The sequence below is a fragment of the Lissotriton vulgaris genome, chromosome 6 (genome assembly GCF_964263255.1).
Source record: "Lissotriton vulgaris chromosome 6, aLisVul1.2, whole genome shotgun sequence".
NCBI classification, from domain to species: Eukaryota; Metazoa; Chordata; class Amphibia; order Caudata; family Salamandridae; genus Lissotriton; species Lissotriton vulgaris.
This window is the reverse complement of record NC_141694.1, coordinates 138,975,101-138,992,458: the sequence shown is the minus strand read 5'-3', so window position 1 is coordinate 138,992,458 and position 17,358 is coordinate 138,975,101. Positions and strand designations below refer to the sequence as shown.

General features: G+C 49.8%; 1 long non-coding RNA gene across 1 annotated transcript in view; it reads right to left on the bottom strand.

Moving 5' to 3' along the window:
* Nucleotides 1–234: 234 nt before the first annotated feature.
* LOC147706917 (uncharacterized) overlaps nt 235–17,358 on the bottom strand; it is an 81,892-nt gene continuing 64,768 nt past the window's right edge. The window contains exons 2-3 of the long non-coding RNA XR_015296602.1: nt 3,545–3,596; nt 235–342 (exon numbers count right to left, since the gene is read on the bottom strand). This is a non-coding gene — a long non-coding RNA (uncharacterized LOC147706917). The remainder of the gene's footprint in view (nt 343–3,544; nt 3,597–17,358) is intronic.

Genomic DNA, 17,358 nt, shown 5'->3' with positions numbered 1-17,358 from the left:
ATCAGCACCGAAAGGGTTAACAACACAGTGTTCTTATATATAAAAATAAACTCTTCCATAAAGTTCTGGAAATCTTTGAGAAGCAGAACAGCAATGCACAAGCAAGCCTCTTTAGGGTTCAGGAGTTCTGACAACTGAAGTTGATCATTGGGTAGAATTTGTGACAGTACTTTTGCCTAAGAATTATTACACAATATTTATCACAGCTCGTATTGTCCTACTCTTAAACGTACAGTATTTTCATCTTTGTACTTAATGGCGGACGTATGATGCCTCATAAAAAGCACTGTCACAAGCAGGTAGACTACGGCCATGACAGTGTGCAGCCAAAGGAAGTTGCTTCTGTAAAAAGAAAAGAAAAAAGTTATTTCAATCAGTTTCAATTCACAAACTTATTTTTAAAATCTGAGAAAATCAAACCATTCTTTAAAATCTCGAGATTTTATGGAAATCTGAGAAAAATCCAATCGAAATCTTCATATTTTTTGACAGTGAAATCAAATGCAAATAATATTTAAGCAAACATCAGGTAATAATTTATGAAACTACAGCAACCACAGAGCAGTAGAAAAGTGAGAAAGGAAAACGAGATAAAAATGATTATATCACATCTGAAAGTACTAGAAGCAGAAAGTGCATCAGTGAAACACTTAACCGTGAGTTCTCGACAATAAAAAGACAGGCCCTATGTCTTCTTATAACGTGGTTGTTCACTTAACAGCAAAAATAGGGATCCCTGCTAGATTTTTATAGCTGAAAATGAATGAAAAAACCTGTAATAAAGAGATTTTTTTGAACTGACCTACAAGACCCCCAGCTATTACCAGCTGTTAGGTGGAAATATTTTACTGAAACTTTTCTTTACATTCAGTGGTTTGCCTGGTTGTGCTTTTTTTCAAATTATATAATTTTTATAACAATTTAGTAGCCCACGAAGCCAATGTTGCTCCTGGTTCAACATGCTTCTGGAGATGCCCTGCCTAGTCAATAATATTAAATCAGGGTCACACTCAGCTGGTTGTTTCAGAGATAGTTCCAAAATCTGGTTACATATATCAAGAAATAAAACTTAAGGGGTGGAAAAGAGACAAACTGAAAAGAAAGTCCAGAAACAACAAGGGAAAGCACCAAAGCCAGTACTCAAGCGACAGGGTCAAAAGCAAGCAAGCTCAAAGAACTCAACAGGAAGACCAGCAACAAGAAGAGGAAGCACCAAAGCCAGTACTCAAGTGACAGGGTCAAAAGCAAGCAAGCTCAAAGAACTCAACAGGAAGACCAGCAACAAGAAGAGGAAGCACCAAAGTCAGTACTCAAGCGACAGGGTCAAAAGCAAGCAAGCTCAAAGAACTCTACAGGAAGCCCAGCAACAAGGAGAGGAATCACCAAAGCCAGTACTCAAGTGACAGGATCAAAAGCAAGCAAGCTCAAAGAACTCAACAGGAAGACCAGCAACAAGAAGAGGAAGCGCCAAAGCCAGTACTCAAGTGACAGGGTAAAAAGCAAGCAAGCTCAAAGAACTCTACAGGAAGCCCAGCAACAAGGAGAGGAATCACCAAAGCCAGTACTCAAGTGACAGGGTCAAAAGCAAGCAAGCTCAAAGAACTCAACAGGAAGCCCAGCAACAATAAGAGGCAGGACCAAAGCCAGTACTCAAGTGACAGGGTCAAAAGCAAGCAAGCTCAAAGAACTCTACAGGAAGCCCAGCAACAACAAGAGGAAGCACCAAAGCCAGTACTCAAGTGACGGGGTAAAAAGCAAGCAAGCTCAAAGAACTCAACAGGAAGCCCAGCAACAACAAGAGGAAGCACCAAAGTCAGTACTCAAGCGACAGGGTCAAAAGCAAGCAAGCTCAAATAACTCAACAGGAAGACCAGCAACAAGAACAGGAAGCACCAAAGCCAGCTATTACCAGCTGTTAGGTGGAAATATTTTACTGAAACTTTTCTTTACATTCAGTGGTTTGCCTGGTTGTGCTTTTTTTCAAATTATATCATTTTTATAACAATTTAGTAGCCCACGAAGCCAATGTTGCTCCTGGTTCAACATGCTTCTGGAGATGCCCTGCCTAGTCAATAATATTAAATCAGGGTCACACTCAGCTGGTTGTTTCAGAGATAGTTCCAAAATCTGGTTACATATATCAAGAAATAAAACTTAAGGGGTGGAAAAGAGACAAACTGAAAAGAAAGTCCAGAAACAACAAGGGAAAGCACCAAAGCCAGTACTCAAGTGACAGGGTCAAAAGCAAGCACGCTCAAAGAACTCAACAGGAAGACCAGCAACAACAAGAGGCAGGACCAAAGCCAGTACTCAAGTGACAGGGTCAAAAGCAAGCAAGCTCAAAGAACTCAACAGGAAGCCCAGCAACAACAAGAGGAAGCACCAAAGTCAGTACTCAAGCGACAGGGTCAAAAGCAAGCAAGCTCAAATAACTCAACAGGAAGACCAGCAACAAGAAGAGGAAGCACCAAAGCCAGTACTCAAGTGACAGGGTCAAAAGCAAGCAAGCTCAAAGAACTCAACAGGAAGACCAGCAACAAGAAGAGGAAGCACCAAAGCCAGTACTCAAGTGACAGGGTCAAAAGCAAGCAAGCTCAAATAACTCAACAGGAAGCACAGCAACAAGAAGAGGAAGCACCAAAGCCAGTACTCAAGTGACAGGGTCAAAAGCAAGCAAGCTCAAAGAACTCAACAGGAAGACCAGCAACAAGAAGAGGAAGCACCAAAGCCAGTACTCAAGTGACAGGGTAAAAAGCAAGCAAGCTCAAAGAACTCTACAGGAAGCCCAGCAACAAGGAGAGGAATCACCAAAGCCAGTACTCAAGTGACAGGGTCAAAAGCAAGCAAGCTCAAAGAACTCAACAGGAAGCCCAGCAACAACAAGAGGCAGGACCAAAGCCAGTACTCAAGTGACAGGGTCAAAAGCAAGCAAGCTCAAAGAACTCTACAGGAAGCCCAGCAACAACAAGAGGAAGCACCAAAGCCAGTACTCAAGTGACGGGGTCAAAAGCAAGCAAGCTCAAAGAACTCAACAGGAAGCCCAGCAACAACAAGAGGAAGCACCAAAGTCAGTACTCAAGCGACAGGGTCAAAAGCAAGCAAGCTCAAATAACTCAACAGGAAGACCAGCAACAAGAAGAGGAAGCACCAAAGCCAGTACTCAAGTGACAGGGTAAAAAGCAAGCAAGCTCAAAGAACTCAACAGGAAGCCCAGCAACAACAAGAGGCAGGACCAAAGGTAATAATCAAGCAACAGGGTCAGAAGCAAGCAAGCTGAAATACCTCAACAGGAAGACCAGCAACATCAAGAGGCAGGACCAAAGGCAATAATCAAGCAACACAGTCAAAAGCAAGCAAGCTCAAAGACATAGCATCTGAGGCAAAGTAGAATTGGTCAGTAAATGGCAAAACTGAGAATCAAGGGTATAGTTAAAGCAGCAGTATGAATAAGATGTGCAACAGCAACACGCAAACACATGACGCTTTGCACCACTAATGCAATACTGTATTATTTGTATAGATAAAGGAGCCAGCATGGACTTACTCTTCACTTAAATTTCCTATAGTTGTTCTTCCAAAACTGTAGGCATCATTATCTAAAAAGTACTAGTCATACCACGTTATTAAAGGAGGCTTTCTGAATTGAAATGTTGTACATGCTCCGACACACAAACATGGGCGAACACGGACCAACAACAGACCCCTAAGCCATTTGGTAGATGCAGATTATCACTTATCACTCTTTGAAACAGTCCCCTGTCCAGGCAGGAATCCAAGGAAGAAGTCACAATTTTGCTTTTAATGCCATTATAAAAGGTATAGTAGGAATAAAAAGTACTAATCCTGTTACCATGCTCCCAACATTCCACCTCTGTTCCATCCCCCAAGCTTAACTTCAGCTATTGAACACAGGAGACCTAAGGCAAGCGTGGTTACTATATGTGGTTCAATTAAGGTATGGAAGGCTGAGTGGTAAACTGCCTAAGCCGGCAAGATGGCTCCATGATGTATAACTGGCAACATCTGCGGTAAACTGGGCAAAGACAACTCACCCTTCTATCCTCCCGAGCATCATTAATGTGGGTGATAACAACAACTATTATTTACAATTCTTTGAAACAAAGGAAGTGCATTATGAAGCACTGTACAAGAACATGTAATTACAATGATTACATACATCCTGAATTAATAATTACAGGTAAAGAAAGTGTCACTCCTTCACTACATGATGCATGTGCATTTCCACAACTTAAATCCTAGTGATGAAGTAACTAAATCTGTATCAGCAGAGCTTGTAACGGGAAGGGCTTCAGAGGACTCTCCGGCAAAACCTGGCATTAGTCATGTCATCAAACCCAGATGTGTGACTTGCAAAAGTTTGCAACTGTGCATCGAGGGCTGGTCTCTGCCAGCGAGTTAGGGTCAACACCAGCAGTGGTGCACTTCCCATTAGCGAGATACGTAACCAATTCTGAGCATTAAAGGAAAATACCACTAAGCAAAAGGTGAGGTTGCATCCTGAAGAAGGCTACAGCAGAGTAACTTCTCCCCACCCTTTGTAACTAATTGGAGGACTGGCAGTGTCTGGTTTAATTAACACACTTATTTGTCTCCTATTCCAAACTAGTAGATGCCTGCTATGAACTCGGGGCTAATCCTGCTTGCTCCTGATGAAGTGCTCTCACTAGTAGATCGCTGGCGAAACACTTCCTTTATAGCAGTGGAAGGCCTTAGCTTTTCTTGATTCACTGGAAATTTCAAAGAGTAGAAACATTTAGTCTTTTCCCTATGTAAACAAATGTTTCTGCTCAATGCACAATAACAGTTTGGGGAACTAATTTATGCCACAGCAAACAAAACAGCTAGAAAGACTTGGAAAGGCTAGCGGGAAATGAGACCGATTACTGATGAAAAACTGGCCTCTCCAACATCTTAGTCAAGTAAGGCAGTCGGGAGACAAGCAATATAAGGAACGTGCGAGGGAGGGTGCAAGGAGCAGGAACACAACAGAGCAGGAGTAGGGTCAGGGGCAAGCAACAGGGAAGGGGGACATGGTAAAAGTACTAGCAGGAGTGTGCAGCCAGTGGAAGGACATTGCCCGCAGACAGGAAGCAGTACTTGGTCCATGCTTCATGGCAGGGACCAACACCTGAATTCTCAGGAGGAAGCAGAACGCGGTTACCAATAAGATGCAAGGAAATGAGAGCGACAAGGTAGTGGTAAGTAATGGACGTGATCTAAGCCCGATATAAGCTTTTATTTTCTCTACAAAAGAATTTGCCGACAGCACATGTACTGTGTGAGACAAAACCTAAAATCAAATTGTGCGTTTGAATTCACACGGTCATGTTCTCCAAGGCCGAATGACATCTAACGTACTCTTTAGTACATTTCATGTGATTCTCATAAGTAAAAGCCAAACCTCCAATGTGTCTCTCAAGCTGGGGGGCAAATAACACAGAACACTTAGGGGGGAATTATTTCCTTTAACATATCTGAAAAAAATCATGGTGAACCCATATTTCAGTAATGCAAAGGATATATAGATCACGCTCTTCCATTAAATTGCAAATGGTTGTGGTAGTCAATACTGTAGGGCAAGCACCTCCACATGATGTTGTGGATATCACGTTTCTATTACAGAAAACACTTGCAATCACACAGGCGAACACCCTCCTCACGGGTCTTGCTTAAAGAATAACTTCTGTGCATATCAAAATAGGAAGAGGCCACTGACAGGCCAGTGAGGAGCTCTTACACTGAACGAATTATGCTAGGTAATAATAAATTTAAAAAACACAGAAGTTCAATCCAAGTTGGGGCGGGTGTCCGCAAAGGACTGTGAACAAGGTGAGGAGACTGGGAAAATAAAGTTGGGAGAAGGCTGTGAGGATACAGAATTATAGAAGGGTAACGGTGAACAAAGGGGATAATTTTACCGAAGGGGTTCTGAGTGACATCAAGTAGAGAAGAGAGGAACTAGGTGGTGTATGATGTCTCTCGGAATCTGGAAGTAAACAACATCCCAGGTGCTCACTCTTTACCCATCTATACTTTTATGTTATGTATGGCCCAGCCAAAGCATCAGCCCCTGCTTTCAACTGCTGAGCAAGATTCAAGAAGTAGTGGGGGAGCCATACATAGCACGGCCTCTCCTCCCTATCACAAGTGTAGAACCTGGCCTCCTGCCACCCACCCCACCCCTCTGAGTCTTCCTTCCCCTCCCCTCCAGCACTGCTCTGTCATACTCTCAGAAGCCCACACAGAGCAGCCAAACATTTCTTTATGACGTAGCAACAGGGTGTAACAGAATCTGTTGCCACATCATTGCAGTCAATTACTGAACTGTTACGCATGGATTCCAGAGGAAGCCTTTATCGATTACTCCAGATTCTAAATCCGACACTCACTGCTATGACAGTGTAGCAGTTGATAACAAACCCGGTTACCCAATGTTGCTCTATCATAAAAGCCTTTGAGGCCAGGTGACCGGGCTCTCCGAGAGGCGGTCAGCGCAGCTCTGTGTGGCAAAGGAGGATACAGAGTCCAGCTGTATAGTAAAGTAATCCTGTATTGTAACTTGGATCCAGGACAGGAGAGTAGGAGAAGATAGATGATACAAGCGCAGCTCCACCAGGAGCAAGCTCCCAGCAGCTCAGCCTGAGATGACCGACTGACACTCTAGACACAGAGAGGCACTCAGGCACTCCATGACGTCATGAACATGCCAACAGGGCAGTACAGTGAGGAATAATAGAGGAGTACTTTACCACATATCCTCCTTCCTTGGGGAATGACAGCAGAAATAAAGAGAAAGACAAGTACGATACCTCAGAAATAACATTAGCATGAAAGGCAAACCATAGAGATGCAAATATCAAACGGTGTAGTACATGAGGTATCAGAAATACTACTGTCATAAACATAAATGCATTAAAAAAATACAAAATAATTGAAAACATTAAAATTGCAAATATCATAACTACACGCCCCATCCCCCTCCCCTATAGAAAAACAAGGTAAGAGAAGAGAGGTCACTCCCATCACCTCTCCATACGTGGGTACACCACAGGGTAGGGACCCTGGCAAACAAAGGTGGGTATTGGAACAAAGGGGCAAACCCTTTGCACTAAAAATCAACATCCACAAGACCCAAAGAGTATAAGTCACTCTTGATAAGATAAGGAGTTTAGCCTCCCCAAGAAGGGTACACCAGAGAATAAGCGCTCTGGAAAAGAACAAAAGTTCCTCTGATTAGGGTAGAAGGCATGCTGACACTGACATTTAGTATAGAGGTCGGTCAAGGGTAACGGAAGAGGTCTAAACACTAGAGAGAAGCTTCTCACCTGAAGTCCTACGAATGTGAAACCCTTGGCCACGAGTTCCATGCAGGTGGACTTCGACCGGAGCATAATGTCAAGATGGAAGGATACTCCATAGGTAGTAACCCTTGGAACTGGCAAACCTCCTTCCCCCAAACAAGAGAACAACACAGGGTGCTCACCCTGGAAAATAACACAACCTCCCCTAAATAGGGTACACTACAGGGTAACCACCCTGGAAAACTACACAACCACCCCTAAGTAGGCAACACTACAGGGTACACACCCTGAAAAATTACACCACCTCCCCTAAGTAGGGTCCACCACTGGATACTCACCATGGAAAACTACTCTACCTCCCCTTAGTACGGTACACCACAGGGTACTCACCCTGGGAACTGATATGGGACATTGACTACCCACAAACTATACAAACTCCACTAAGTAGGGTACGCCACAGGGTACTCACCCTGGGAATTGATATGGGGCATGGACTACCCGCAAACAACACAACCTCCCCTAAGTAGGGTAAACCTAGAAGGGTGCACTGCAGGGTGCTCACCTAGGGAACTGATACGGGGCATTGACTATCCACAAACAACAGAACCTCCCCTAAATAGGGTACACACTAGATAAATAACAAAACTGGGGAACTAACTGTCCGCTCAAGACACTACGTTAAACACTGAGCGCACCCCACAAAATGAAAGCGCCATGCTATACAGGACATGCATAATGAGTACAGACGTTATAATCACAAAGCACTTGTTAAGCACCGGTGAGCAGTTTCTCACCCGGGATCCCTACACACAGTTCAACGCAGTGGCAAGCATCAAATGTGGTGCAGTGAAGGTTCGAAAAGAGCCGAATACTTGCAGTGTGCAGACGCTGAATTTCACCATAAAAGTGAAGAGTCATGCCGACTATGGGATGCAACATCTGAAAAAGAGTCAAAAGTTGTGGTGCTCCATTCCCTCTTGAACCGAAGTATCTCATCTTTCGTTTGTTGCTCAGGCCGTTTACCACCTGAAGGAACTGTGGGACTGACCATGCAGGCCAAACTGGGGCGGACCGGGAGGCAGACAGTAACACCTTTGCAGAAGCTTTGTTGCTGTGATCGCCAGGGTGAAAGAAGAGCAACAAACATGGCTGGCAGCATGGCTGGCAACATGGCTAACATATAGCGCGGACCCGGGCATAACACAAAATGGCAGCACGCTTCCAGACGGCGCGCCGGGTGGCTCACGGCACGTTTGTGCAGTAGAGTGTCGGTCAGCAGCTGGGAGCATACGTAGACGTCGGAGCATCACTGGAGATGCCACGAAGAATCCATGACGGAGGTAAGGAAGCGTGCTATAGCAGACGTGGGGATATTTTCAAAAATGCAGCTCTCGCTGAGGTCCAAAGTCAAACCGCTTTGCAGCGATGAGACTCTGTGTGGTCTTGCAATGCATAAAAAACAAAGTTACCTTATTAACGCTGTCCAGCCACAGAATCCACTCAAATCCCCCACGGCTGGCAATAAGAGAGGCGGAAAGCCACAATCTGAATAGGCTGGCAAACGGCTCTTCCAAAGAGTCTCGCAGGCTCCAAGTCCTATTACCAAGCCTGCTCAAAGTACTCCAACTGAGATAGACTACAGAGGAAAGAAACAACTATCTTGGTTCCACGGTAACACTTGTGATGCCTCTCGACTAAGCTCCCGTTTGCACACACAGGGCAGACACAGGCAGAGTAACATGCAGCGTCAGAGGCTGTTGAGGGGTCTCTTTCCACACACAAAACTGTTCACACTGGTAGACACTTTGTCCACAAGACTTGCTGTTGGGCCAGGACAAAGCCCACATGTGTTGAAGTATGTTGCTGGATTGCTTAGAAAATGTTCCAGGTGACAGCAGAGTCTTGGGTGATGGAACCACCAATGCCCAGGTTGCAGGCTGTCCAAAAGGTACAGGACACTGGTGGGGCTGAGTAGGGCGTTTCCTTTGGGTTTCAAGTTTCAATTGACGCTTTGAAACTTTTGAGTAAATTCCTTAAAGTCTTTGATTCCTTAGTTGCTTGGTACGGGTCTTCCTTCCTTAGTTGTCCTTAGTACTTACTCCACGCATAGGTTCTGAAGATCGTCGCCAAAATGTGGTAAAAGGAGGATACAGAATCCAGTTGTATAGTAAAGTAATCCTTTATTGTAACTTGGTTCCAGGATGGGAGAGGAGGAGACGATAGATGATAGAAGCGCAGACCCACCAGGAGCGAGCTCCTAGCAGCTCAGCCTGAGATGACCGACTGACACTCTAAATGTCATGAACATTCCAACAGGGCAGTACAGTGAGGAATAATAGAGAAGTCGTTTACTACACATCCTCCTTCCTTGGGGAATGACAGCAGAAATAAAGAGAAAGACAAGTACGATACCTCAGAAATAACATTAGCATGAAAAGCAAACCTGCAGGTCTCTTTTGACACAAAGCACAGCTGCTGAGGGGGAAGGAAGGTAGCGAAGGTGCCGGGTGATGGTTAAGGATGGTAGGTATCGTATATGTTTTACATTTTGGTCAGGTATAAGAGGCCAAGTTATGTATGGCTCTCCCATGACTCCTCTGCTTCGAGAAGCAGCTGAAGCAGAGGCAGACGAATTTGAAGGTCATACATACATAGTGGAGAAGTGTGGCTGTTGGACCTGGCCTCGTGGCGTGGCCCCACTCCTGGGTAAGAATCAAACTTTCAAGTGACTCTGCAACAGACAAGATTGAAACAAACCGGGGCTTAAAACAAGGGTGCGTGTTGGCACCCCTGCTGTTTAATTTATATACAGCAGACATGGAGACAGCCCTGTCGGGGGCCGCCTTAGCAACACCAAAGATAGGTGTAACCAAAATTCACTTTATGCAATACGCGGATGACCTCGTAATCCTGGATCACACAAAAATAGGGCTTCAAAAGGCACTTACCGCCCTGGCAACATACAATAACAAAAACAGGTTGGTAGCAAACCCGACCAAGTCAAAAATAGTTATCTTCGGACACTACCCCAAAAAAACAAGAGCAAAATGGAGCCTTGGCCACCTGACCTTGGACAGCACTCAGAAGTATACATACCTGGGGGTCTCCTTTCACGAATCGGGGTTGTGTGGCACCCACCTAAAGCAAATTCAGGGCAAAGGGAAGACCATCACCTTCGCCCTATGCAAATTACAAGCCTCCTTACACAGCCCCTCATCAACTGCCATCCAAAGAGTCCTCAAGGCCAAGTTAATGCCGGCCCTCAATTACGCACAACAGGCATATCCAGGAAAACTGTACAAGGAACTGGAAAAAATTCACTGCGGGGCATACAAGAGATTGTATCATCTACCAAAATGTACAAGAAACACTCTAATTCGCCTGGAATTTTCACTCAACCAACAAAAACTAGAAGAGATGGCAGCCTTAAGCAAATATTACTACTTAACAACAGCGGCACGTGACTACACACTGAAGGCCGTCTTGAAACATATCTTCATGGCACCCGGGAACCCCTGGTCAGATACCATTGAAATGGCAAAAATCCAACTTAACCTGGCGATCGAGTCGTGGAATCCAGACCTTGTCAACTACACGACCATCAAACACGCGATAAAAAAGCAAGTGCGTGCCTGCTCCCGGGCCTTGGACCTTGAGTCTCTCGCAAAAAGAGCCTTCCATGAGTCTCTATGCTTGCCACACACTGCGCACAACCCCCGAAACCATCTCATGCAGGCCGTGGGTCTCCCAGCTCTCCAAAAGATCCTAGCCTACAGACTGCACCCCCTCCCGCTCAAAGAACTATACCATCCGGGAAATGCGGGCACGGGAGCTCAGGAATGCAGACTCTGTAACTACAAACGTGAGTCATTGGCCCACTTACTATTCTGCTGCCCTGCCTTACGTGCACCCCGCACCCTCTACCTCAGGCCCATCCTTAGGGACGCGGGGACACGCACAGCCAAGGAGGCAATCCAACATTTATACTCCTTGAGCATAGTAAAACAGATGGCCGCGTTCGGAAAGTTCATACAACAGACCCGGTGCGTGCTGATGGCAGCCAAGGGCGCAAAGGAATAGAAATATTGTTGCGGGACACTGGGTGGCACTCACAGGTCCCTGATTGCATGTGCCATGTTGAACTCTGAGAACTTTTTATAAATGCTTGCCAGCAGAAACATTTTTGGTTTTAACTTTTGTAATTTTATATTCTGGTCTTAATGTAATGGTTTTAAGTAACCACACAATAAAGTTATTCATTCATTCATTCACTCCTCCCGCATGGCGGGTCCCGGACTACCTCGACCCCTGTTCCCCGGCCAAGAGCGGCACCTTCCACCTTCCACGAGTGCCGCCCCTCCGGGCCGCCCCCAGCTCTCCCCTGATGGAACTGGACCTCATCTCCCCAACCCTCTCAGCTGGCCCGGACCCTTTCCTGGATCCTCGTCTCCGGCCCAGCCACCATCTTGGACCCTCCACGGCCAGGCCTCGTGGCCTCGGCCCGACCCCAGCCTCAGACCCAGCGAAGCCCCGACATCGAGGCACCACGATCCAACCAGGGGGTAAAGAGACCACTTGACGAGTCAATGGGAGAAGGAGTTTCGATGGACCCCCATCCGCCTGGTTTCGATCGCCCCCAGCCTCCCTGGGCGCTGGCTCCACCCCCCTGCTGGGTGTCTGGACTCGCACATCCCGGACCCCCCGACCCTCCGGACATCAAAGGGCACCAGACCTATAACTGAGGCAGCTCCAGAGCAGGAAGGCAGTTGTATCCTGGAGTCGAGAGACACCGAGACAAACTCATCTTCGTGAACCATCCTTGGAGTCCTGCTGGCGCTGCCGCGGCTCATCTTCGTGAACCATCCTTGGAGTCCTGCTGCGCTGCCGCGGCTCATCTTCGTGAACCATCCTTAGAGTCCTGCTGGCGCTGCCGCGGCTCATCTTCGTGAACCATCCTTGGAGTCCTGCTGGCGCTGCCGCGGCTCATCTTCGTGAACCATCCTTGGAGCCCTGCTGGCGCTGCCGCGGCTCATCTTCGTGAACCATCCTTGGAGTCCTGCTGCCGCTGCCGCGGCCCATACCAGAGAAACCCTCCAGCTCGAGGATTGAGAGCTGTACGTCAGGCATCCCTGTACCAGACCGGTACCAAGACTGTCCGGCTACCCCCTTCCCACAGAGACTAAGTTTAGAGGGATCCCAGCATCCCGTTCCTCCTGTATTGTTACGATAACCTGCCAAAGAATACCGATAAAAGTGTTAGGAACCTATCTTTGTGTGGCGTCCATCTGTAGGGGGGTGGTTGCTCGTCCGTACGATCTGAGGAGAGGACCCTCGCCAGGAGGCCTCTCCCCCTTGCTCGGCCGTCCCTCAGGTTTCCCGTCTAACATTGGTGGCAGCAGTGGGATTCGAACCGACGCAAATCGTACGGAGAGTAGCTCGCCCCACTACAAACGAAAAACACACAGCGACCATGACGACGAAAGAAACAGGAACAACCGTGAAATTCCAGATCGAACGGCTGGAAGATTACAGTCACAAGGAATTGAAGCAATTCTGCATAGACTTGGGTATCGCTACCACAGGACTAAGCACCAAAGACGACCTCAAGCAGGCCCTGCAAACTTGGGTGGAGACGGGAGCGTCGCCCCCCCAAAACGAAAACATTGCGATCACTGAGAACCTTGCAACCCCCGAGGAAGAGAGGAACACGGGCCTCTCTCACGAGGATGCCCGAGAACGAGAGAGGAGCCGGCTCCACGAGTTGGAACTGGCTAGACTCCGCTTAGATGGGGAACTGAAACTAGCGGAAAAGAAGATAGCCCTTGAACACCTACGATTACAGGGAGAACGGGAAGAGAAAAAAAAACAGAGGGAGCTGGAGGAGAAGAAGCTCGCGTACGAACACGAATGCGGTTTGAAGGAATTAGAAATTAAGAAACAAAACAAGGACCTCGGCGTCTCCGAGAACCAGAGCTCCACTCCCTCTACGGACACCAAGGTCCACATCCCCAAAGATGTCGTCCGAGAGTACTACAAGAACGACGACATCCAGCAATGGTTTAAGGCCTACGAGGTAGCCATGACCTCCCACCGGGTTCCGCGAAAAGACTGGGGGGCCGGGTTGTGGGGGAGATTCGTCAACGAAGGGAGAGATGCCCTGCTACAGCTCCCCGACGCTGAAATGACCTCCTACGAGCATATGAAAGCCGCCCTCCTCACTCGCTATGGGCTCACCCCTGAGATGTACCGGCAGCGATTCCGAGACTGTAAAAGGATCCCCGGTACTACCTGGGTAGAGTACGTGAACTTTTTTAGCAGAGCCCTAGAAGGGTGGATCAAGGGCAGCCAGGTCACCACCTACGAACAATTGTTCGATCTCATCATATGGCAACACCTCTCCAATAACTGTTTCATCGAACTAAGGCAGCATCTCCTCGACAGTAAGCTGACCGAGCCCCGGAAACTCGCCATTGAAGCAGATCGATGGGAGAGCACCCGGGTCCCCCGGAACTGGGCGGGAGATCAAGGCCGAGGCTCCCAGGGGTCCCACCGTCCGCGAGGAGGAGGAGGAGGCCAGGGCCGGGACACCGCCACGGTGCCTCTCACCAGCACTCCCCCGTCCCTGGCCGGGAGAGGAAGCCCCCCAGCATGGCCGGGATTCCGCTCCAACGTTACCTGCCACAAATGCCAGCGGCCCGGTCATTACGCCAATGACCCCAACTGTCCGAGAAACCAACCATCCAACCCCCTGGGTCCGCTAAACCGCCAGATCAACGCCGTCTCCCTAGGGGAGGAACAAGGCGAAGAAGAAGTCGAAGACTGTGAACAGTACCAGCCCGAGTGGGAACCCGCAGCCATGTCCCTGGTATGTCTGGGCGAAAGAGACATGATCCCACGGGCCCCCATCCCGGCCAATACGCAGAAGTACAGCCAGTGGGTCACCATTAATGGACACCGGGCCGAAGCCCTCCGCGACACGGGAGCCAGCGTAACAGCCGTCCGTTGCCATCTGGTGACCCCGGATCAAATCCTGCCCAATGTGCTATGCCCAGTAAGGTCTGCGGACAACTCCGAAAGCCTGTGCCAGATAGCCCGCGTCCCCTTTGAATGGGGGGAGTGTCGGGCATGCTGAAAGTGACTGTCCGAGACGATGCCCCGGTAGACTGCCTCCTCGGGAACGACCTCTAAAGCTCCCCCTGGGCTGCCGTTGAGCGGAGGGAGCACCTGGGGATGTTGGGCCTCCCTGAATGGGTCTGTGCGATGACCCGATCCATGGCCGCCCGCGCCATCCCCTCCACTGAAGATCCCGAGTGGCCCGAACCTCCACCGCCCGTAGTCACTGAAGACACCACCCCCGAACCCGGTCCACCGGGGCCCAACGACGAAGAACCTGACCCACTCCACGACCTCCCGGAGCTGGCCCAGTGGCGCCAAGAAGGTGGGCCCACTCAAGAACAGTTCCGCCAAGAACAAAAAACGTGTCCCTCCCTCGAGGGGATCCGACAGCAAGCCGCAGCCCAGAGCGCAGGGGATGCCTCGGGGGCTCACTGGATCTATTGGGACAATGAGCTTCTATACAGTGAGCAGAAGATTCCCGAGCTAGGAGCCAGCCGGGTGCCGGTAGTCCCCCTCCGATTCAGAGACTTCCTCCTGAACCTGGCCCATGATGTACCTCTCGCCGGGCACCTGGGGCAGGACAAAACTTACAGCCGCCTAGTGACCCACTTCTACTGGCCCAAGATGAGGAACGATGTTATCAACCACTGTCGAGCCTGTCCCACCTGCCAGGCCAGCGGGAAGAGCGGCAGAAAAATAAAAGTCCCCCTTCAACCCTTCCCGGTCGTCAACACTCCCTTTGAGCGGGTAGGGATTGACATTGTGGGGCCCCTGGAGCCCCGGACATCGCAAGGTCACCGGTTCATACTCGTCCTGGTGGACCATGCCACCCGCTATCCCGAGGCCATACCTCTCCGGACCGTGACAGCGCCCGTGGTGGGCCGAGCCCTGATGGGGATCTTCTCCCGGGTGGGCTTCCCCCGAGAAGTCGTCAGTGATCGGGGCACAAACTTCATCTCCCGATACTTGAAGTCCCTCTGGCAACAGTGCGGGGTCACATACAAGTTCACGACCCCCTACCACCCGCAAGGGAACGAACTGGTAGAACGCTTCAATCGCACCCTCAAGGGTGTGATCATGGGCCTGGAGGAGCCCTTACGACGCCAATGGGATGTGTTGCTGCCCTGCTTCCTATTTGCCTACCGGCAGGTCCCACAGAAGTCCCTGGGATTCAGCCCCTTTGAACTATTGTATGGGCACCCCGTCCCGGGTCCCCTAAGTCTGGTCAAAGAAGGGTGGGAGGTGACCACCCAGAATGCTCCTCCTGATGTGTACCGGTACCTCCTGACCCTCCGGAACCAGACTCGGCGGTTCAGGGAACTTGCCAAGACCAACCTCAAAGCCAGCCAAGAAGACATGAAACGATGATATGATCAAAACTCCTCATCCATTGAGTTTGAGCCGGGACAACAGGTCTGGGTCATGTCCCCGGTCGAACCATGCGCCCTCCAGGACAAATGGACGGGGCCCTTCAAAGTGGTGGAGCGCAAGGGTCCTGTCACCTACCTGGTGGACATGGAGTCCCCCAGGAACACCCTCCGGGTCCTCCATGCCAACCGACTTAAGCCTCACTTTGTTCGCTCAGAACTTAGTCTCCTGATGGCGACCGACAGTGGGGCTGAAGAGGACTCCGAGCCCCTACCCGACCTCCTGAAGACCCTCGAAAAAGACGGCTCCGTGGAAGGAGTCAACCTCTCTTCCACCCTGACCCCAGCACAACGCCAAGGCTGCCAAGACTTATTACAGCAATTTGCCGATCTATTCTCTCTCACCCCCGGGGTCACCCCATGGTGCCTCCACGATGTCGACACCGGGGATAGCCCACCTATCCGGCACCGGGCCTACCGAGTTCCCGATCGGGTACGCGCCTGCATCCAGTCAGAAGTATCCAAGATGCTGGCTCTGGGAGTGATCGAGCCCTCCGACAGTCCATGGGCCAGCCCGGTCGTGCTGGTCCCCAAGGCCGCCGCCCCTGGCGTCGCCCCCAAACTCAGATTTTGTGTGGACTACCGGGGCTTGAACGCCGTCACCCGAACAGACGCTCACCCCATCCCTCGGGCTGATGAGCTGATCGACCGCCTGGGGGCCGCCCGCTACCTGAGCACCTTCGACCTAACTGCGGGCTACTGGCTGATCGGCCTCACCCCGGGCGCCCAGGAGCGATCCGCCTTCTCCACCCCTGATGGCCACTACCACTTCAAGGTGATGCCCTTCGGGATGAAAAACGCCCCCGCCACGTTCCAGAGACTAGTGAACAAGGTACTGGCGGGGCTCGAGGAGTTCAGCGCTGCCTATCTAGACGATATTGCGGTGTACAGTCTCCACTGGGCCAAACACCTCCAACACCTCCATGAAGTCTTGGCCGCCCTCCGACGGGCAGGACTAACAATAAAAGCCAGCAAGTGCCAAATCGGCCAAGGGTCCGTGACCTACCTGGGGCACCAGGTGGGAAGTGGCCAGGTGGCCCCCCTCCAACCCAAGATCGCCGCCATCCGGGCCTGGGAACCCCCGGTCACCCAAACAGAGGTCCGATCCTTCCTGGGGCTCACAGGATATTACCGACGCTTCGTGAAAGACTACGGCAGCATTGTGGGCCCCTCACAGAACTCATGTCGAAGAAACACCCACTGAAGGTACACTGGACCCCTGAGTGTCAGGCCGCCTTTGAGACCCTCAAGACAGCAATGTGCACAGCACCCGTGCTCCAAGCCCCTGACTACAGCCGGGAATTCATAGTACAGACCGATGCCTCCAATCACGGCGTCGGAGCAGTCCTCTCCCAAATCAATGCAGAGGGAATTGACCAGCCAGTAGCCTTCATTAGCCGACGTCTGCTGGCCTGAGAACAGCGCTGGAGCACCATTGAGCGGGAGGCCTTTGCCGTAGTGTGGGCCCTCAAGAAGCTCCGGCACTACCTCTT